We start from the raw sequence: 23,360 nt of genomic DNA on the forward strand, positions 1-23,360 counted from the left end.
GAAACCTCAAGATACAATTGCTCGACGCAAAGGTCAATCTTTACCAGCAATGATCGCTTGTTAAACATCTTTATCGCAGCCGGAAGCGCGCTTTCAACCGGAGCATTGCAAGCGTCCGTAGCCATTAACGTTAAGAAATTTCAGCCGGCAGTTTACGGGTTAATTGCACGCTACAATGGCAGAAAATCGTTTTCACGGCGATACGATGGTCCAAAGTAATCAGGGATCGCCGGAACCGTCGAACGATCAATCTTCGGGGTAAAGTTTCCTCCCGCGGCCGATGCGATGGTAAGCCTCTGGCCGATATAGATGTTGGCGGTCTTATTTCTGTCGATTCGGAATCGGACGTACGCTCGAGTGGGATGGATTTTGAGTGCATTAAAGATGGAGGCAATATCAGGGATGGGATTATCTTTGGACGGGCGATATCACGACGGAAATACTCTAGTCGCAGCCGAACGGAACGAACGGCTTGTCGCAGGACCGTGTCCGAGGATTAAGCGAGAATTACCTTGGATTCCGGCTCTCGAATTCCGTGCACCTAATCCTGTTTCTGTCGGTCTACCTACAGGCCCCCACTTCCGCCGCTCGAGCGCCATTTTCTTTTCCCTAATTCTTCTCTGGTTAATCTTAAATCCTCTGTTAATTTACGTCGCCAGCCGCGGAGGACCGCCCCGGGAAATCCCCGCCTCGCATGCACACGCTAATCCTTTCGCCTCTTATTGTTTCCTTCGTGCTGCTCCCCGAAGACCGACCAAACTCGGCGATTCGCGGATTTGTTCGTCGCGTACTCGGGACAATGCATATTCCTCATAGCCCGGGATACGTTCCCGTTCCTCTCGCCTCCTCGCAGCTCGTTTTTCTGTGCTCGCGCAAGGAGGGAATCATGGATACGATTTAGAAAAATAAATGGAACTCGGAGCTAAACAAATTCTTGTTAAATTGAAGCGTCGAATGGCTGTTTGAATTCTGAGTCAAGGAAAGTGGAAGTGTCGCGAGAAACGTGAAGTGGAGAGAGCTTCCGACAGGAGAATTAAACGTGTTATTTTTCGCGTAGAGATGACTTCTATCTCAATTAAGTTTCATTCATTCTAGATGAACGGATATGATACGAGTCGAATGAAACAAATAACGTGAAACTGTCATGAAATTCCCGAGTAAAATCGCGAGGAAACTTTCGGATAACCGGATGCCCGAAAGCATGTTAAACATTAAAAACTCCGAGGCGCTGTTCGCGACGTAAAAGTCCCCGGAGAATACCCAACGAAAGGACATAGATTTTCATTGCCAGTTCCGCAGGTCACCGGGCGGAGGCAACCGTGTCTAATCAAAGACTTTAAGCGTTCTAATCCGACGTAAAAGAAAATTATGTAACGGCTATTGTTCGTTGCACCGATCGGGATTAAGAAACGTTATCGCGTTCACAGCGTCTCGGCGTACGTACGGAACTTTTCCATAGAGTCCGCCGCCGCCGTATCTAAATCACTTGCCGCTAACGATAATCTCGATCCAAGGAACGTAAGCTTAATCGTGCCGAGCTAATTCTCGCTCGAAACTCCCCGGGACTGCAATAGTCGTAACGTTCGCATGAAAGCCCGTGTATGAGAACGTGCCAAGAAAGCTGGGCCGTTTTGAGACCCGGCCATCCCGCACGCCCGCCCAGCCAACTCGAAACTACTTTCCTTTTAATCGCGAGCGTGTGTAACTTCGGGTTAAAAGCATGTTAAAGGCTCAGTCCAATCCGCGACGGCTTACGTCTTTCCCGTTTCTCAAAAGGTTCCGGGCCCAGAGAACGCGCGGCTTCCGTCCTTTGGATTAGACGCTCGACTAATTAACGCCATCTAATGCGGACACCGCGATTCGGATCGTATTCCGCCGGCAGTAATTCTGCCGGACCGGTTTTACTAATCTTACAGAATTAATCGGTCCCGATGTAAGCCCCCGGATCGCAATCTGCGACGGCGAGCGAACGGATCGCTGCGTTCTTTTGACTTATGGGGCTCTGCGGGCGTACCTCTAAATTCTGCTACGCGCGAGGACTTGGCATCGCGTCAACGGGACCGGAGCGGAATAACTTTGCTTCCTAAGTGAGAGGAATAGCGAAAGGCTTGGTTAGAAATGAAAGTAGAATCGTTTAAAAGCATCTGTTCGCCAATTAGAAAATACGACTTCCGAACGGACTCGTTTCGATTGATCCGGCAGCCCCACTCTCGGTTCCACTCTCAGTTCCACGCACCACAATAAAATTCCACGATCCCTCCCTCCACCCGCGCCGATTCATAAGTCGAAATTTGTCCCCGGCTGATTGCCACGGTCGCAATCGAAGCGGATCGAGAAATTCGCCGGCGTTGTTAACAAGATCGTCGTCTCCGTCCGTCGGTAATTCAATTCCAAGATGTCCGCTCGTTTCGAGGAAGTTCTAACCCGGATCCCAGAGCATCGGGACAGGCGGACAGGGGGCGGAGGGTGGATGGAAGCTAACTAAACCTGAAAAGGTGCTTTTTGCCGGCGGTATTAGCCGTCGATGTTGACCGTCGCGGGTTCTTCGGTCGTGACTCCTGGGGATCCGCTCGTATTTTCCAGCGCGGGGAGGATCGGTGCACCTTTATTGGATAAAACTCGATGAAGAACTACGGTGCCGAAGCCATCGACCAGTGTGCCGGTAGCCCCCGAAGAAAATGAGATACCTTAATAAGGCGCAGCGCCGTGCCGCGCCGCGCCCGAGTGTAATTACGCGTTCCAACTTCCTTCGCTATTTTCGTGCTGCGAGTAATTAGAATACCGATAGCTACGACGAACGTGCAACGTGAACGTCGCCCGCCTCGCCCCGCGCAGCGGCACGCTTCCTCTTTTTACTTCCGGCAGGAATGCGTTCGGGATTTACCGGCGCGCGCCGTTTCAGAACGGAGAGGAGATTCGCGAACGACGTCGCCGCAAGAAAGACGCGGAATCGAGTGCTGCCAGCATTGTGCGTATCGGAATATCTCCGATTCATCCCTGCCGCCGGCGACCGCGCGTGGAGGAAAATTAATTACGGATCATCGCGGAATCGTTCGAAGCGTTTTGTCCCCGCAATACCCGTAATTTACAGGATTTCTGAGTCCTTCGGGGATTCTTGGCTAACCCTGATCAAGCGTGGCAAATAATCTTGCATAACTGAAGCCGATTCTTTCCGTTTGAAAGGAGTAATCGTCGATGGTTTACTGCTAATCACGAAAATTCAGCGTAAATTACGATAATCGCATTTAACAAACCATAGACAAAAACATCAGCAAAGAGACAATCGCAACCGAGAAATTCACAAAACCGTCGTTCCATGTAACTTGATTCCACCGTTCGCTCATCCCCATACAATTTTCATCGGCCCTAGAAATTTAAAATACCTATAATTCGTTTGCAGTCGCATCGATTCCTTGCCTTTCTCTTCGCACCGCGGCCTCCTAGTTTCGTTTCTTCGAACCTGCTGCGAGAGGCCAGACATCGTAAAAGTTTCAGGAAGGCCTGGCAGCATCGCCGAGCAGAAACAATGGGCACACACGCACGGGAGATCGCGCTCGGTGTGCAAGTTCATTCCGTATTTTTCCTCGCCGACAGCGTCGAAGTCGCTCGCGTCTTTATCCGATCGGACGGGGAAGAGTTTACCTCGCCTCGTAATTCCCACCTGCACACCCCCTGCCTGCCCCCTATCCGACGCTGCCTTCTGCGGAGCTCGCACGTACACGCTCGCCCGCCTGTAAGGCGAGTCGTACCGGTGTTCGGCGTCGTTTTTCCTCGCCGCTGTCACGATGAATAAATAAAAATCGGCTCGGGAATCTGCCGGCGTAATTTATCGACGCGCTATCGGCCGTCCCCTCGTTTCTCTCTCTCCCTCTCTCTCCCTCGCACTCGAGAAAATCCAGGACATTTCGCCGGCGCATCAAGAATGCACCGCCCGGAATCGAATGGCGGGGGAAAGATTGAGCGCCGAATGGAGGCGCATAGGATCGGCCGCCTGGTCATCGATTTAGGGGAAAATGTCGTTTCCCCGTGATTAGTATTTGGTGATCTTATCGCTGCTGGATTTTAGGGGCGCAATGGGTTCTTGGTGCGTTTGTAGACGGACAAACGAGTTTGAGGGAAAAGCGGAGAAATAGGGCATTGCAGGTGGAAAAATGGGGAATCGAGAATAGAAGAATAGAATTAGAGAGAAGTTAAAGCAAGAGAAAAATTGTCTAGGAAGGTAAAGCAAGAAAGAAAAATGGAACGGAAGAATAATAGAAGAGAATATTGAAGTTACCTCTCTTTCGAGTAACACATTCATCCCGTTCGAACTGGATTATCATAAAGGAACCTACAGAGATATCATTTTAGTTCCTCCGCTCCCTTCGCACCGTTTAATTTTCATTAAACTCGTATAAACATTGAGCGCATTCTCCGGGAACTTAACCGTAGCCCCATCAACTGTAACGACGAGACCAACTTAAAGTAATCAACTTTAAATGCACGCGAAGGAGTTAATAACTCTTCAATTCCCGACTACGGCGTGTCCGAATTGGTCTTTAACAATTTTCGCGCTCGTTCATTACCGGAACCGAAACTAGCTCGTAATGAATAAACTACGAGCTTCGGTTGAAAAATTAATAATCCTCGTTCGTCGTTCTCTTCTGCGGAGATTCTAGCAAATAATCCCCAGCCAGGAATAAAAGTAAAAAAACTGAATCATCGGAATCGCGCGCAGATTACGCGACTGGCAGCTAACATTTCGGCTGAATACCTTTATCCCGGTGGCAACGTTTCAGCGTAACGTCGTCATGAATTCTCTCTCGGTCTGAGATTCCCTCCCTTTCCCAGCGAGTCACTTTCCCCGGAGGATTGTTAATGCCTCGTCCCGGGGGTGTCGCGGCGAGAAGCCAGGAAAATTATATCGTTTCCCCGTTACCGGGAAAGCGAGGCTCGCGACTCTGCCTAAACGGCGGCGGCGGCGGCGGCGGCGGCAGCGGCGCTCCTGGACGGAACTGTGTCGGGCCATTCATAAGGATTTGACGGGAACGGAATTACGTCCCACTTAAACGCGTTCGAAAATACGAGTGGCGGCGAACAGGGCCGGGGGACGGGGGAGAAAGAGAAATTTGTCCGGCACCACGTGGCCGCCCACCCATTGATATATCGTCCCGTTACGCGCGGTCACGGGACTTCGAGGGCTTAATGTGATTTACAGGAGGGGGACAGAAGTTCCTCGCGATGGACCGTATGTTTCGAAAGCCCCGGAGAATTATTGGATACGTGACGCCGCGAGTTACCTTAAGCATGCCCGACGACGAAAGTGCCGGCCAATCGATAGGACTTCGACCAGCTGAATAACAATGCCTTAATCGTCGAGTGCAACGTGCTCCGCGATTGTCCTTCCACGATACGCGGATTTGTTAACCCTTTGCACTCGAGAGGTGACTCGCCACTTGATTTCATACAGTAGAAATATAAAATTTGATATTTAGTATTATATTTCCTATAATGCATCGTTTCGAGAAATATTCAAATAAATGTGAGTGATTCCTCGTCCACTTAGTTTCACAAAATATCGATTTTATCTCATCAGAGAATGTTCAAATATTTCTAGTGAAAAACTTCCGAGTGCAAAGGGTTAATCTAGATGATGCAAGAGAGGTACATCGGAATTGAACGTGTTACTTTTGTTCGAACACCTCGCGCCTTCCTACAGTTCAATGCTTACGTCAATATGGAATTCATATTGTATTTAAATCAATTACAGTAATGTTCCATTCATCGATGCACGTGGTTCCTCTCTGTTGTACCGAATGCGTACATTGTTGCAGGGTAAATATATTGTTGCAATTATTATGTTCTCCCTTTAGAAGCTGGAAGGGACAGGTTTGTGTAGCTGTGAATACGTGGGAATTAATAGAAAATGTGTCGATGAGTGTTGTTTTCATGTATGCATGTGTATCGATTAGAATTGAAGCGTAAACAATGATTGTTCCATGTGTTGTCGAAGTGTAAGAAAGTTACATGGTAGTCTCAGTTTCTTCGAGGATTATTTAGGGGCCAGTGCACTTCTGTCGGTACTAGTCGCTGTCGATCGGTAGATGCTGTCGCCCAATAGCCAGACTATAGACGATCTCTTTCTCCTTAAGCCTGATACAATAGACCGGCTATAGTCCTGATACTGCTCATGCGGGTCTCCGATTATACTATCTGTATATAGACATCGATTCCATGCCTCTCCATTATCCGGACAGGTAAACAGAGATTCTGGTACTTATCATATCGAAACAGTTCCGTGTTTCCATACCGGATCGACATATCGTTCCATCCAATACTCTGATTTATCGAACGTCCTGCGAGCCGGCCGGCTAAAAATCTCCGGTAATATATCATCCACCTTAATATCCACGTATTTGAATAATCAAACAATTTCCTCGTTAACCTACTTCCATATACTTTCCACCGTTATCAAGGTACAAGTACCCGCTAATTCTTTTTAATCTTTCATTAGCTTATCAAACGTTCGGACGGCCAGCAAATTAATTCAACCTAATCGATCTATCAATCCTCTCGACGCATCGTTTCATCGGATACATTCGTATCCTCTACAAATTCACAGGATCCAATGCGACTTACGAACTTGTTCAACGTTCAATGAAATGACATTAATTTTGCTCGATAGGATCAATTTTATCTTTACTAATTTCCCTAAATATTCTAGAAAAGACTTTATACGTCATTAACCACTTGCGCTGGAAAGACGTGCTATGCACGTCGTGACGTTTTTGTTCAAAAATTGCCGACATATTGTACACGTCGATAGCCTTATTGAATTACATATTCCAGGTTATTTTAAAATCTACTTTGTACAAAATTACTAATACACAAAATTAGTGTACATATCTGTATATAATAAGTGAAGACAAAATTCTTCGTGCGAGATCCTGCCGAGTTTCTGAATTCATTGCCACTGCAAGTGGTTAATAGCAAAACCAGTAAGAGTAGGTTAGTAAAAATAGGAAAAATAATGCCTTGCTATTAATTTCTTTCAGTAATTTCCGGCAAACACTTTCTACAACTGAACTGGATCACAGGACGACCCGACTTCGCCGTAAACAGCGTCGCAGATTTTTCATCAAGAGCTGCATTCGGATGCGACAGGGACCGGAAACGGATGGCCAGACGACCGGAAGGGCGTTATTAAAAGGGCGTTCGTGGGGATGATCGGAGCGCCGACGGTAGACGCAAAAACCGTAGTAGATTCGTAACAGATGCCTGCTGGAACGATATCGAACGGGCGACACCGGCATCTGGCATCTCGGCTGTTCAAAGGTCGAGCGGCTCTTTCTCTTAAAACGATCGTCTGCCCCTCGTTGACGAGATCACGCGCGAGCCCCCTTTTTGTCAATCTCCGCAAATTCCCATGGGACCTCTTCGTCGCGCTGAATTTTCGCACCGCCATGAACTCCTCCCTGTACTAGACGCGCAAAAGTCCGAAAATCGGATTCAAGTCGAGGCAAGTTTGTTTGCAGGTTTGAGCGAAACGAATAATAGGTTAGACCTAGGCGAATCGGATTGCTTTCTGTCCGACAGCAAAGAAATAAAGGTACTATGTTTGTAATATTAAGTTTCAAACGAACGATTCAACTGAAACAGTAGGAAACCAGCACATAATTTCCTTATTCTATACTATTTAGGCATTCGACGCGTGATTTGGCAGAATTTACAAAAGGTTTTGTATACTTTAGAGAATCTTCGTCCGCAAAGGGTTAACCCTTTGCACTCGAGAGGTGACTCTTACCACTTGATTTTATACAAAGTTATAAAATTTGATATTTAATATTATACTATGTATAAGGCATCAATTTGAGGAATATATAAATAAAGTAGCTTTGGTCCTCGAGGTACGTGTGATTTCTCTTTGAATTTCAGAAAATGTTTTTATCTCATCATCAAATGTTTAAATATTTCTAGTGAAAAACTGCGAGGGCAAAGGGTTAACTGTAGAAGGTGGAAAAGGATTTTGCACTCTTTTGCAAATAAGAAACAAGTGGGAAGTATAATCCGGGACGCAACTAAAGCGGACTGGATCTTTATTTCTACACGATTCACTCTGCGAATCGCACAGCTTTACTCTAAATAGAATGAAATATAATAAAACACTGCACCCTTTACAATTCCAGACGTTCCGCGAATCGGATACGCACTCGAAAAAAATAGCGACCCGATGTATACCGGTTCCCGCGCGCTTCTACCTTTTCTACCGGTTAGACATTTTCCCTCCCGTTCGCGGCACGTCTCGCTGCGCGGGCGTGCAATTTTCCACGAACGGAATAAAACGCGTTTCTGCCTCGGAAACGGGGTAAACATTTGCCCGCGTAGCCCGCGGCGGTCGCGTTAAAATATTTCCACCGCTATTGCTAATGTGTTAGTGCGTTGATCCTGCGATCACCCCGGGCGATATATTTTCTATGGTTTAGATTTTACGAACTTTACAGGGGAACTTGCTATCGCCGGTTTTTACGCTTTCGTAGGTTCCGTTGATAAAAGGATTAATGAGGCAAAGGATTATTTATCCAGATAGCTGTCGAGAGAAGTCTGAAATGGTGAAGCGTTTGTTTGCCAGGAATTGTTTGCTCTCTCGATCGGTAAACCTTGCAAAGTCGAATCTTGTTATACTCGAGATAATATTAAATTTCCTACAACGCATCCGTATGCGCAATGTGGAAATAAAATGGCTGTTCCTTAATTCACGCGCGTTTCATCTGTACTTTAGTACTTACCTGCGCTGTTGCGGAATATTTTCTATATTTTTTACGACCTCGAAGAAACAACGTCCCGTTGCACTCGCGCCGAGAGGCGCCAGCCACGTTTAAAGTCTGTTTCGTTTCACAGCACGCGTTCCCCGAACGACCGTTTTTCACGCAGCATGTTTTTCGTCCGGCTGTCGGAAGGAGCGCCGTTACCGCGACGATCGGGACACATTTTCGAAAAATACGGGTCGCACTTCTGTCGTACGTTCAGATTTTTCGGCCCATTTTACGTGTCGGGCGAGCGGCGCAGCGCTCCGAAGCTTCGGCTATTTCCTTTCGAATTGAACGCGGCGCAAATAAACGACGACCGGCCAAGGGGGCTCGGATTTTTTCACCGGGAACGTTAATTTCGCCGGGATACGTGACGAGAGACAGCCGAGAGTCGCTCGTCGCGCCAGCGTTCTCGGCGCGCGCGAATTTCTGCGCGACGAGCCGGGAGCGGTTCGAGCTCGCCTCGAATTTTGAAGTCGAGAGAGGACGGTGTTGGTAGGGATAAGTTCGAAATCGTACGTCCCGATCGTCGGGACAGCTCGCCGCGTCAGATTCCAACGGATAATGAACCCTATTTACATAAAATACTCGTTAGTCCTCGCGAGTTCGCCGCCCGCTCAGCATTTTGATAACAATGTGGTCGATTATCGGACATGGCTCAGGGCTCCGGCGCTTCGAGATGCTTCGAGATGCTTCGAGGATCTCGCGGGATCATCGATAGCCGTGTATCCGAGCCGAGAATTCCGCGTGTCAGAAAAATTCGAAGATAATAAATCTCTTAAACGTACCTTGTAACTTTGCGATGATAAATGCGAGCTTTTCACACGGTCCAATTATTTTTGCTCAACGTTGGAATTATTGTATATAAAATTGCTTGAAACATTAATAATCTTCGTACTCCTTTTTTAATTATATTTCTTTTCGTTCCTCTCGAGATGTTCAAGATTGGAAAATTTCGTTTAACGGCCGCCGCGGGGAACTGTAATTTTTTAACAGTAAACCGATACATCCGGCCGCGATTGGATAATACGCTTCGCGAGGGATTAGTTGCGAAGTTACTTTAAGCTTGTTTATTGCAGCACCATAAAATTAAGTTCTTATAAAGTTAGTGTAGCACGGTGTGATTTATTTAAAGCCACTTTTCCGCGGACCCCGCGGTACCTATCAATTCAACTGCTTTTACCCGCGTAACTTTCTTAATATTTCATGTAGAATTACAATGAGGTAGACGGTTCCCACATAATTATTAAGTTAACCCCACCCTCCGCCTCACTGTTACGCGGGCAATGTGTCTGCATGGTAATTATTAGACACTGTTATCTCCGTTACATTGAAAATTATTGCTCGAATGAAGAACGACGCGGTGGCGGCGAAATTTTAGTGCGTCATTGTAATACGCCGCACGGACGTTACACGGAGTGTAATGTCGAAAGAGAGGGCGAAAGCGAAACGAGAGAACGAACCGGAAGAATTGCTAAGAATTTCAATTGCGAAACGAGAGGGACGAATGTTTAAGAATTAAAAAATTACACGGGTTTGCAGATTGCAATCTTCTTAAATCGCAATCATTAAATTCTTCGCCTCGAACGCGGAAACAGATAAGTTTGTGACAAATTCTCGCTATTGAGACTGCAGCCACCCTCCTTTAAATTCTCTCACTCTTCCCCTCGAATCCTCCATTTCTCCACTTCAACTTCCCGGTTCGACAATATTTTTACGGTCGGGAGGAAGATAAAGAAATTCGAATTCCGATGGAGTTCCGGGGAATACAATTCAGATACATTAGATTCGAGGGAATTTTATTCGCTCGATCGGTCCGCGAGAATACTCGAAGATTATTTACGCGCAACACACCGCTGTCCAATAAAAACATTTAATTCCCAGCGACGCCGCGCCGCCGGGGGAACCTTCGTTGAAATGTTTAGGGAAATCATATAATGACAATGGAGACGAGGCAGTATTAAATTGCATTATGTAATCATTATCCGTCCGTTATTACACATGCATTATTAATAACCATGCATATGCAATAACATCCGCATAATATGCGTGTAATAATTGCTCAATTATAAATAGCGATGCGTAAATTTCCTCGCAAAAATCCTCGGACAACCATACATACACACACACACACAAACACGCACGCGCGGGTCCCAATAACTTTCATGAACCTCCACTTCACTTTCAATTAACCGTAAGCGTTCGCAAAACCGATTCAAAATTGCATCATCGTCCACCGATGGTTCCTCTCTAAACAATAAACCAAAATAATGTATACACCTGATTCGCTTATCCAAACTGCCACGCATTAACGACGAAACAACGCGCCCGGAAACGACCAACCAGAAGCGTCCCTGCATCCAAAAATCCCGAATTCACTCGGCAAACATGCCAGCCCCTTCCTCTCGGCGGGAAAAAGTAGAACAAAACGGTAGCCGAAAAAAGGCTAACGGTGTATCAGATAAATTCACGAGCTCGCGTCCATTATCGATGCCATAGGAACGTACTCGCATACTTCATACGCGGCGAACCCGATACATCGATAATGACCCCGCGACGCGGTGGGAAAGAATGAAGGCGGCACGGCGGAGGAGGACAGGAGGGCATCGGATCGTAAATAAAAATGAATCGGCGTCGCGAGGGGACCATAGATCAAAAGGTAGCTGCGGGCCAGCCAGCCAGCCAGCCAGCCAGCCAGCCAGCCAGCCAGCCAGTGAACCAACCAGCGAGCTAGCCAGCCAGCTAGCCAGTCAGCCAGCCAGCTAGCGGCGAGCTCGACGAAGAAAATAAAAAGAGAATTATTGAGGAGGTGAAATAAATCAGGTCGTCGTGTGTGGTGTGTTTCTCCGATGCCGCGACGGGCGCGCTGCTTGATGGTGTCGGAGGGGCCGCGAAATGAACGCGATAAGAGAAACACGTGTTGAGCACGCTTTCTCACCCTCCTCGCCGGCCCCGCAGCCCAGCCGCTCTCTCGAAACCGCCTTTGGTGTCTCCCACCGATATATAAACCCTCCAACCCACTCGCCCTCCTTCCTCCCTCCAGCTGCAGCTTCCGGGACGCTCCGCTTCGTCCCCTGTTTTTCCTTAGACTAGCATCTGACGACGCGGAACGGGACGTCGCTGATGTTTCATTGATCCGTGATAAGGACGAGAGGGTCTGCGAGATCGTCGATCGCTGCAGCGCCGAGGTGAAGCGCCTCGGCGCGGATTTTTGTACCGAGACCGTCTTCGCGAGGCTCCCGGATGGAAACGTCGCGCTGAAGTTGTCCGCGTTTCCTTAGGTAAACCGTGTGCGTGTGTATGAGCGTGCGCGCGTGTGTGTGGCTGGTTTTATTGAGATTTCTCTGGGAAATGTGAAATGGGTCACGCTGATTCCATTTCGCGGCGTTAAGCTTTATTCCTGAGCGAAACAAGTGCTTCAGATCGTAAGTGGAAGCGGTGAGCGAGGAACAGACGGCGGGTAAGCTTTATTCGATATTGAGTGGAGAAGATGTTAAGCTACTGGGTGTGGAAACGGTGTTGGGGCTTAAGAGTCGGTGTTGACGCAGTGGAGCCGAGAGAAATATAATTAATGAAATAGCGAACGCCGGGAATTATGTGTTTACCGTTCTTCACCCTTTCTTCGTCCCCTTCGATTGTATTTCTCTGTGGATTAGCGACTCCGGATGTCTGGCAAGTAGTATTATCGAGGATCAGTCGGACGTACCAATCGGAACACGCTGATCTCTACGAAACATCGAATCCGCCGTACCAAAATATCAATATCTATCAATAATCTCTTGGTATATCACGTTCCTCCAATTTCTATCGAATTCTCCTATTAATTTACTATCGAAATATCAATGTTCCGCACAGCTACTTTCTGGCGATAAACCGAAATTCGAACTCGAAAGATTTCTTAATTCAGATAACGACGGAGATTCGGAAGAGAACACTTATGCTGTCGGAAGACAAGAAACACATTACTCGAGCCGTTGTTCCACGGGCAGCAATCTACAAGCGGAGATCAGGGCAGCAAACTTGAAACCGCGACGGCCTGCTGCAGATAACACGTAGCTCGCGGTGTTTTGTGTTACAGCGAACAGACACATCGACGAAACAGAGCCAACGGACTATCCGGGAGCCGTGTAAGAAAGTTCGGAAGAAGACGTTCATCGAACAGGACTCGGCCGCGACGAATTGCCCGGCGACAGTGATTCAATTTAATCGGCGTGCCGTCGCAGCAGCGACTGCGACGTGGCGCGGCGACACGGTTTTATCGTTAGTTTTCTGGCCGGGTAATTAAGTTATACGCGGCCCGGGGACGGAAACCGGCGGAGACGAATGGTAGGTTTTTATTACGCGATTAAGATCTACGCTCGCGTGAGCCGCGGCAGTTAAGATCGCCGGGATCGGTTCGCGCGGATGCCATTGTTTCGCCGCGCATCAACGGACGATCGTTAACGGCGATCCATTCTCGCGTTACTTGAATAAAACAGTATCCGGATTAATCGGATTACCCGCTTCCCGAGAGGAACCGTAAATTACGAGGCGTATGATAATCGGCGCTGGACACTTCGAACGGGACATAGGATTTCATTATGTCCTTTACAATTCAATTATACCGCGCGAATCCGATCGCCGACAGAACGAAACGGGAACCGAAAATAGAATCGCGAATGAAAGGCTATAGAATCCGGAATACTCCGGAATGGGGGAATATTTTTTCCGAGAAATATTTTATGAATCGATTCTTACATTATCGCCGCGACCATGAAACCGGCGATAGAATTAATATGCCCCCATTCGATCGCAGTTCCTGTCTAATAAAAGCCGCGGGGTTTTCATAAAAGTCCAGAGTCTAGCGATCCGCGTCCCGGAAGATAACAGCGAACGAGACAAACCGTTTGATACCGAATCCCCGCCATTATCCCGATCTCTAATGGATCGTTTCAGGATCCTCGTAAAGAATTCGGAATGGACCATCAATACGCGTACCTAAAACAATACCGTCGCGGGTTCGAACCCGATCCCGGGCCCCGCCGGACGTGCTCCTTAAGAATTGAAAATGAATATTCGACGGGCGAATCGATCCGTGGCCGCCGCTTTTTAAACGCAACCGATCGGCAACGGGAATTCGTATCCGGCCGGTCGATAAAATTCGTCGCGTTATTTACGATGTTTTTATTACATCTATGAAACGTGTATCGCGTGTCCAACGATCAAAAGGCATTCCGTAATTGATTAAATTCCCCCGGCCCCTCTTTTCACGCACGCGCCGCAACGGGTTAACTGTCCTCCTTGAAAAAAATAGAATAAAATAAAACGAAACGAAATAAAACCGAATAAAACAGAACGAAGAGGAAAGAAATATTTTAAAAACGTCGATCAAAAGGATCGACGGCCGGCGGTTTTTGGACACTCGATACGTGGGCGCCGCGAAAGGGACGACGGGGAGAGAGCACATTCGGCAATCGTTTATTTTTATTCGATACATCCCGCCGCCATCGGCGACGATGGTCGAATCAGGAACGATCTCTCTCCTCCTCGATTTTTCTGTCTGTTTCTACTCGAAATGGCGAAAATGCCTGGCGCCGTTCGGTTGCGTAGGTGTCGAGGCAGCGCTCGTTAAAGAGCTCGCGACGACGGACGCTCGTTTCGATCGGGAACGCTGCGAAATGAAACGATCGTATTACTTTTTGTCCGAAAATATCCAGCACCTCGATTCCCGTTTCTACCGATATCGAGGAAAAAATGTTTCATTGAATTCGGAACACCGACGGGAATGATAAGAAAATTGCATTTCGCGCCAGAGGGAAACCCGGACCGTTCGGACGAGAGAATTTTCGACAGCGAATTTGTTGCGCCGTAAGATGTTGATCTTCCGTGTCGGGAAATTGTTTCGCGTTGATTTCTAATAAGAAATTCAGTCTTTCCCGTTTCTCCGGTCCGGGTTTCGCCGTTTAGCCGTCCGACTCGCCGAAAAAATATTCGTGCACAATTCGATACGGTATTAAAAAATAACCGTAAACCATAATACACGATAAAAAGGCCGAAACGAGGATGCGCGAGATAAAAGGCACGGATATACCGATTTCAACTGGAAACAATCGTATTTTTTCGTACGCCAGAAATGAATTTAATGTTTTGACGATTCTTTTTTCGAAAACCGGTATCAGCGTATGAATAAAATTTTACGGAAGCACAAAATTGCACCGTCTCTTTGTCGAAGAATTATTGCCGCAGCTTCTCCTTTTGGCACGCGGAAAAGCAAGCAGGTCGATGCCTGCCGCGGCTAACAGTAACGGCGTTAACAATGTACACCGTATCGTTCCAGCGAGAAAATTAATATTTTCGAACCGACCAACGGACATCGCGATCTCCTGAAAAACAGACACTCGCTGCGAGCCGAAGCAAGTTGCGCCGGAAGGCTTCAATAAAATTAAAAATTTCACCGTGATTACGTCTTTGTACGAAACAATGTTTCGCATGGAAAACTCCGGTCCGTCCGCCGGTTTTTCCGGGTCTCCCGCCCGTTGATGCAACCCCGGGAACACCGAATTCTGTAATTAGCGATGTTTACTTGTCTTCAAAAAGTCAAAGAACGCGCGCGCGGCAGAATTTTTCGCCGGTTCGCTACGCGCGTTTCTATTCTCGTGTATGTTCCCTAATTTCCGCCGGGTAATTGCGATGAAAGGCGCCGGCTGAATGCGAACGTTTTAACCATAGAAATGTATTTTCTCTATTTAACGTTGAAGGGCTACGGAACACCGGCGCGTAATTCGCGACGTTACGGGAAAAGGAACAACGTGAAAACGGAAAAAGGAGGAGAACGCGCGGGGGGCGAGAAAGCGATCCTCGGCGTTCATATTAACGAGTTAGCCTCGAAACGAGCCTCGCCGGGGCCGGCATCCGAGTTTTTCGTCTTTATTACGTGGCTCGAAAGCGGCCCGCGACGCTGCCCGCGTTTCGAAATGAACGCGATAAGAGGAACACGTGTTGAACATGATTTCTCGCGCCCTCCTCGAGTCATCCGACCGTCCCCCTTTGTCCCAGATTCGCGCTGTCTCGACACACCCCCTTTTCACCGCGATCTCGATGTATAAATCCTCGACCCCGCGCCATCCACCGCCGTCTCTCAGACCCGCTGCAACCTTTTTGCTCCAGTTCCCGCCATTTTCGCCTGTGCCTCGATCACGATGACCCTATATCTTCGGTGACGCCTTCCTACCGAGGACAGGACGAGTTATAGGACGTCGCACTTCTTTCGAAAGTGCTGTTACATCGTGAATCTCCTTGTGCAAGGTTTACTGCTATAGTGGGATGATTAAATAATAGTTTTCCTGAAATTTCACGGTAAATGTTGCTTCGGAGATTCACCGCGACGAGGTTGCTAACGAGAGTCCGTGTAAACGAAACAGAAGTGCTCAATGATTCTCTTTGAAGCTTCTAATGGAAGGAAAAAGCAGAACTTAAGGAATCGAGGGATCGAGGTGCTTATTAGCTTGAAATATTGAGTACCCGTTAAACTCGGAAGAACACGACGAATCGACTTTCGATGCAAACTCCATCGAACGTAGGGAAACCTCGCGTAAAGTCAGATTTCAGATTTCAATTAGAAGATTAACGTCGGGAGTGCCGTTTCCGGCTCAAGGGGCAGGGACACAAGAAAGAATTGATTTCCGATCGGAGGTTCACCGCACGACCGGCTGTAACCGGTTCATACTACATCAAACATGTGGGAGCCCTGTGTGCATTAGTTTTCAATTAGAAAATTACACGTACCAGACGGAAGGTGCGCGTCGAATAGCTAACATCCCAGTCAGAAATGCAGGGAATTCGGCGAGCGTGTAAAAGTTATACGCTGGAACCACGAAGCGAGAGGTGGGGAGGGGGAGGGGGGGAGTCGGATCGGAAAACAGCGAGGCGTTCGAGGAAGGGGTCACGGACCTTCGGATCGTTCTCAAAGTTTGCCGGTGCTCGTCAAATACGTTCCTAGTCTGCGGCGTCTAACTTGACTAATTGGCTTCCTGCTGGAACTGAATAATAATTGAATAATGGAATATTGAGAGCGCGAGGCAGCGGCTTGAGGAACGTGATTCGCGCACGCCAGCGAGGAATCGCGGAACGATTACGCGCTTACATCAAAAGACCGCTCGGGGAACTTGTTTCTCTTCTAACACGTGCTCGGCTACCGAGACACGGCACCGCGGATGTGATTATAGTCAAACAACAATTTGTGCATACCGCCATTTAACGGGGATCTCCCGTTTCTCTCGAGAAATGTCCACTGACAGTTTCTACCTTCATTTTCCCTTTTCTTTATGATTTTCCAGAAACCAGGAAGCGATTGCTATTAAATTCGCGTTCTCCGGAACGTCAGCCAGCACGAACTTCTAATCTAAAATGTTACCACGCGATGCAGTGCGGATAAATATAAAAATTCATAGATGTATTGATAAAAACCGGCCGTAAAAGAGTGCACGAAACGCGTTACGGCAGCCCGCTCGCGCTTGTAAAGTAAAACAAATACATCTCTGACGGATATGCAAAATCCCGATTTATTACAGCCATGAAACTCAGCTGAAAATCCGGTGACGCCGTTCCGAAATCATTCTGCGTTCCATGCTTCGCCATTAGCGGATGGTTCGTCCGTATTTCCGAGCGTGACGCGATGTCGCGGTCCCGGCGCACGCGAAATATAAATTCGCGCGTCTATCGGCTGTCCCGCGACCGATCGCGCCCCGACCAGAAAACGATCAAGGATGAAATTCCTCGAGCGAGAAGCCGCTCGCGGTCGTCTGCGAATGGATCGCGTAATGGCCGGGTCCGGGGGAGAACCGCCGCCATTAACACCACGTAATCCTGAATCGGCAATCAGGGATTGAAAACCGTAATCGACGCCGGATTCGACGTTTGACGGGCGAGGAACGTTTTCGCTGAGCCCGCGGAAAGAAACGGGACTTCCGTCGGCGGACCCCGGGGAAACAAGCTCGAGTCTTTTCAACGTTTTCACGGCACGCTCAAATTAACCGTGGGTATTGTATTTTCTTCAGCCTGATTACGATTTGTCCGCGCTCCTCTATTTTCTCAGCCGCGACGAACGCCCGCCATTAACTTATAAGAGGATTTGCCTCCTTCGGATTGCGGCTGCTCGAAATAATTCGGGGTTCGAGGTAATTGACTTTACCGCGGAGACGACTAATGTAGGAATTTTGTTATAACGTTTCTAGAATGTCCCCGCGGTTGACGTTCGACGTTTCGTTTGCGAATTATTGATCTGCCGAAGGAAAACGGAGAGCAGTTTCAATGTTCTTTCTCATGGATTTATATGTGACGAGTGACGGGAGATTGAAAAGGGGATGTAAATATTTTATTTCGAATATTCTAGATTTCTCTGTTCCATTGTTTTACGAATGTATCATTCGCGGTGATAATATTGGTCAGAATTTCGTAGGCAGCCCGGTAGAGCCGACAAAGCGACGATTCTTCGCGTACAAGTGCAAAGAACAATTTATTCATATCACTCTTTGTTTTCGAGGTAATCTCCGTTGAATATTCATGTTCTTCTGCTTACAGCCAGTAGAAACAGCGCACAATGAACAGACGCGTTCCCAGCGTTTCATTCAACGGAACGAACCAATACGTTCCCGGCGTTATTTCTCATTAAACCGTCAGATACCGAGCGGAAAGAATTTTATTTTATATCGTCGATTGACATCAATTTTTTCCTTCGTTTATCGAGCAACTTAATCACGCATTTCCCGATGTAATTTCTCCATGTTTTACGGAACAATTTCTGTTCAACGTTTCCACGACGAACGCAACCCGCTTCCTCTTGTTTGCCCGTTTCAATCCATTGTACTCGCTGTCCGTCGTTAGTTGCTCCGAATCTGTATTCATAGATTTGTTTACGCGCGAGAACGAGAACGAGGACATAGTTTGCGCGTCGGTCTTCTGAAAATTAACTTCAATTAGTGTTAATTAACCCTCGCCCCTCCTCGGAACAGCGAGGTACGTTTACCGTACACGAGTTCGCCGCAGTTATAACGCGATACGCCGCGGCCATTGAAACGCGTTAATGATTATACACGTGTGTTTTATTGAAACCGCGTTCGTCGTTGTGTACCGCGCATCGGACCGACGATTTTCGAATCGGCCGCGATATTCGTGGTAAAAACACGGTCCGGTTTTGCCCGGCGAAAGGGAGCGCGCTCGCGTAGCCGCGAACCTCGACAATGAAACAGTAATTTTACAAACGCGCGGTACACGGCCGCCCGAAGAAATGCAATTTACCGTACGGCCGGCGATAAATAATTTTCCGCACATTCATGAATTTAAATACCGTATTCAGGCCGTCGAGGGGTCTCGAGGAACAACGCGGGGAATGATTTAAACAAATCATCGTCACGAAGGAACGGCTCGAACCGGGCTGTTCTTGCTGATAATTAAATTTAAACGGGAAGCAAATGTTGCCACAGGCACCGGGGAACAGGGAACGGTGTGCGAATCGTTGAATGGATCGCGAAGGTGGAGAACAAAATGTGAAATCTTTTGAATTCGTCATTACGAATGTTCCCTTTCGTTCCTTGTTCGGATAATTACATTTGTTCGAGGATTTTGCGGGGCCGAGGAAATTGTAAGTGTGTCAAGCGTTCGGAGGAATTAATAAGAAAAGGGAAAGTCTGTTGTTTCTGCGGAAATATAATCGTTTTCTCTCCTTTTCTCCTTTTTAATATTATAACCTTGAGATAGATTTCATAAATGATTTTTCCTCCGGCTCTAACGATACGTTACGATTCCGAATGGTTGGAAAAAAGCTCGTTTAACGTCGATTTCCGAGCTTCGTTATACGCGACATTTCCATCGCGAAAAAGCTGCTACATGATCGGAGTAAGTGGACTCGGAGCGAGTTTCCAATTGCAACTTTTAATTTTTTCGAAAGCTACATCGCAGCGCGTGGTCCGGCGTTATCGCAGTCAAACGGAAGTTCCTTTGCTAACGATGGTTGTTTCTCCACCCACACCGTATGCACCGCATGCACCACATTCTCTTGACCTTGCACCAACCTGTTATCGCTCGTTCCAACTATCGCAACTATTTTTAAACGACGGAAAGTTTGTGGAACAGCGGTATCCTTAAAAACGACGCCAAATAAACTTCCAATCGAACCCTTTAAAAGAACTACGACGAAAACTAAATACAAAAATCGCTATCCCGTATTTCTCGCGAACTAATTTACCATCGGACATTAACCCTTTGCGGTCCGGAGTGCTCTTGGTTTCTCACTTTGCGGTTCACGTCGACGTTAGTTCATTCAACGACAGCTTAATATGACGCTCTATCTATTTATTCAAGAATATTTGAGTCACTGAAATTTTACTTTTAAATGGTACAATTGTACTACAAATAAATATAGAAAAAATTGTTGAAACAGGTAGAGGTCATAACAAAGTAGAATGTCGAGTCTGACTCGACATAGGACTGCTAAGGGTTAATATGACGCACTATTTATTTATTCAAGAATATTTGAGAATCACTGAAATGTTACCTTTAAATGGTACAATTTTAATACTATAAATAAATATAGAAAAAATTGTTGAAACAGGTAAAGGTCGCAACAAAGTAGAATGTCGAGTCTGACTCGACACAGAACTGCAAACGGTTGAAAAGAGCCTCTGAATTCGCTCGTACATCAACGTTTAGAGCTAAACGCGACCACTAACGTTTCCCCGAGCACCGTCGACGAATACAAAACTCACAGAACGATGTAACAACCTAGCAATCTAAAGATCACGATTGATCCGCAAATCGATTCGATTATCCGCGCAGCGTCGGCGAGCGTTTCAGGCTGGCGTCTACTAATATCGTGCACGTGACTGGGAATAATTTTGGTCCGCGTCACCGGCAAAAACATCCGCGACGCAGCGTCACGTTCACCGGTGCCGGCCCCTCGCCGGGCTCGCGAGAGATATCGGTGATCGCCGCGCGATCGAGGATCGTTTCAATTTCCCTTGCGTCGGGTCTCAGGGTTTTCCGTCCGGTGATCTCTCCGTCGAATCACGACGGACGGACGGACGAACGGATGGACGGGCCGGCCCCGGGAGTGGCGCGCACCATTTTTCTTCGACGCGAAATTACTTCTCGCTCCTTAGCAAACGTCGAGTCATTGTTATCGCGCCGGCCGAGCGACGTGACGGCCCTCCGCGCGCCGGAAAATCTCAACCGGCGAGAGAACAGGGTTCCCGATCTTCGATTCCGTTTTATCGTTGCCCGCCTCGGCACGGCTCGGCTCGCGAAATAGGGCGAATAAACCGAACGCGCGATCCGATTTATCGGAGCCGGAGCTCGGTCTGACCGTGAACGGCGCATTCCCCTTCGACCATCGTTCCGCCGGGTTCCCGATTCTCGTTCCCAGCTCGCATTTATTCCTTGCCCCGGCTCGAAATAAACCGATCACTCGCGCGGACCCAGCACACCTGCTCGAAATAACGGATACTCCTCCCGCGATAATCAGCTTCCTAAATTTCGCGGAAATTTCATCAGCGTCCCGCGCGGCCGGCTAATTGCGTTTATCAGCGGGATTCGGCGAATTTACCCGGGGAGAATAACATCGGTAACCTCGTTTCCCGGCGCCTAAAACAAGATCAGAACCGTGCTTAATCCGATTCCCGGGACGACTGCCGTCTCCCGGATAGTTTGATAATCTATCCGTCGTGCCCGTTTCGCAGGTCCTCCCCCCAAGAATAATCGTGGTATCCAATCCTCGCGCGCTACCGATAAAATCCGTTCGATCGGCGAGACCCTCTCTGTGTGTACGTACCGTTGAACGCGACGACACTCCGCGAACATCCTCTTCCGACCTCCGAGATCTTGCTCCTTTGAGGATGCTGTTTCCCTGGAGTGGGCGGGGGACGAACAGCGGCAGAACGGAATTCGATAACAGGTCTCCTCTCTCTCTCTCTCTCCCTCTCCGCTTCTCCTCCCCGCACCCCCGCAATAAGAACCAAAAAATCAAGCACCAACAGCACCAACAGCACAATCGTGGCCGAGGGAGAGGACCGGTGTTGACCGTGATTCGAAACCGAAACCGCCTTCCTCGTGTTACCGGCGATCGACGATCGAACGCTCCACCCGATACGTCCCCGAAGGCGTCGCGACGCTCACTGCGGAGTCTCCGCTGCGTACCCGCCCTTATAGCATCGTGTTGCGCTCGCACCGCGCCTCCCCCCTCCGCCCCGCCGCTCCTTCTCCAGCTTCTCCTCCTCCGAGGCCGGTGCCCCTTTCCCCGCCGCGGCCGCGATCCGTCCTCTTTCTCTCTCCCGCTCTCTCCACCCTTCGTTTTGACCCTCTGCGCCGTACCGCGAACCTCGCAACCCCTTCCAAACCCGTCCCACCACGCCGTCCCTCTTCCCAGCATCGCGAAACCCCGTCGACCCGCCGCCACGCCGTCACCGGCCGCTCTCCTCCGCCCGCTGTCCTTACAGGATAATGCTAGCGTTCCGGAATAAGCGTTCAAAAGACTAGCGGATGCGTTTCTTCGAGTCCTCGTCACCTATCGCGCTGAAAATTCAAATCGTTTTCGGAGTGTAGATGTCATGCCTGTGGATACCGTTGTTTCCCGGAGGATCATTCGGTTAGGGTATCGGACAGTGATTTTAAAAATCTTTGCGAATCGATTTGTAACCAATGTATATGCATTTTTGGCGTTTGCTTTCCGTGTTTGGTTCTTTTTTGCAAAATTGTCGAGTGCATTGCGGGAAGAGGTGGTCTGTATTATTGTCCATTCGTTATTCCAGGGGTTTGGATTGGCTGCTTAATTGGAAATTGGTCGGACTGCGCCACCTGTATGTTTAACTGAGTTAATTTGATCAATGGATTCTTGTTATTTCAACGTGTTACTGAGATAATGATTAATCGTTAACTGCGGCGGATTGTTCCATCTGTTGATCCAAACAGTTCGCGCCAAGTAAAATGTAATTATACAAATCGAAGCCTACAGAGAACGATAGCCGAACCACGATTAGAACACCGTCAGTCTTAGCGAGACACCGCAAGCGGCTTGGACCAGCGCGCTGGAACAAAGTGTATTTCAGAAAACGAGCCACCGGAAACGGCGAGCGCGCCGGTTTCACAGGCTTCCGGGAGATCTGTCGCCGGAACACCTTCCCGTGAAAGTGTTCGCGTAGGAACTTATCCGCGCGGAGGGTGGAACGGGGTCAAGAGGGTCAGTGGAGCACTCGGTGTCTCGTAACAGCCGCGTCATCTTTTTAAACGATACGCTCCGCCCTCCCTCTCTCTCTCTCTCTCTCTCTCTCTCTGAAATTTTCTTTTGGCTCTCGTACCGGAACGAAATAAAAAGGAGAGGACTGGCGGCAGCGGGGATACGAGGAAAAAGAATGACGCGAACCTCATCCCACCGATGTTCGAAACAACGAGGGTGGAGAAACGGTTCTTCAAGACGCTCGAGAACTATGTTCCATCTTTTCTTTCGGTTTTTCTCTTCGCTTTTTCCTCTTCTCTCTTCCTGCTTTCTTTTTTTAAAGCTGTGACCCTTGGGCTTTCCCAGGCCGATGAGTCTGAACGCGTCACGAA

At 48.2% G+C, this 23,360-nt stretch overlaps 1 protein-coding gene across 1 annotated transcript in view; it reads right to left on the reverse strand.

The window, feature by feature from the left end:
• The window catches only part of LOC143176905 (uncharacterized), a 65,072-nt gene extending 43,151 nt beyond the window's left edge, over positions 1-21,921 (reverse strand). Inside the window, exon 1 of the mRNA XM_076374392.1 lies at positions 21,589-21,921. The gene's annotated coding sequence lies outside the window, so the exon portion shown is untranslated. The remainder of the gene's footprint in view (positions 1-21,588) is intronic.
• Between the last annotated feature and the right edge of the window lie 1,439 nt (positions 21,922-23,360).

This window comes from Nomia melanderi, chromosome 1 (assembly GCF_051020985.1).
Source record: "Nomia melanderi isolate GNS246 chromosome 1, iyNomMela1, whole genome shotgun sequence".
NCBI lineage: Eukaryota > Metazoa > Arthropoda > Insecta > Hymenoptera > Halictidae > Nomia > Nomia melanderi.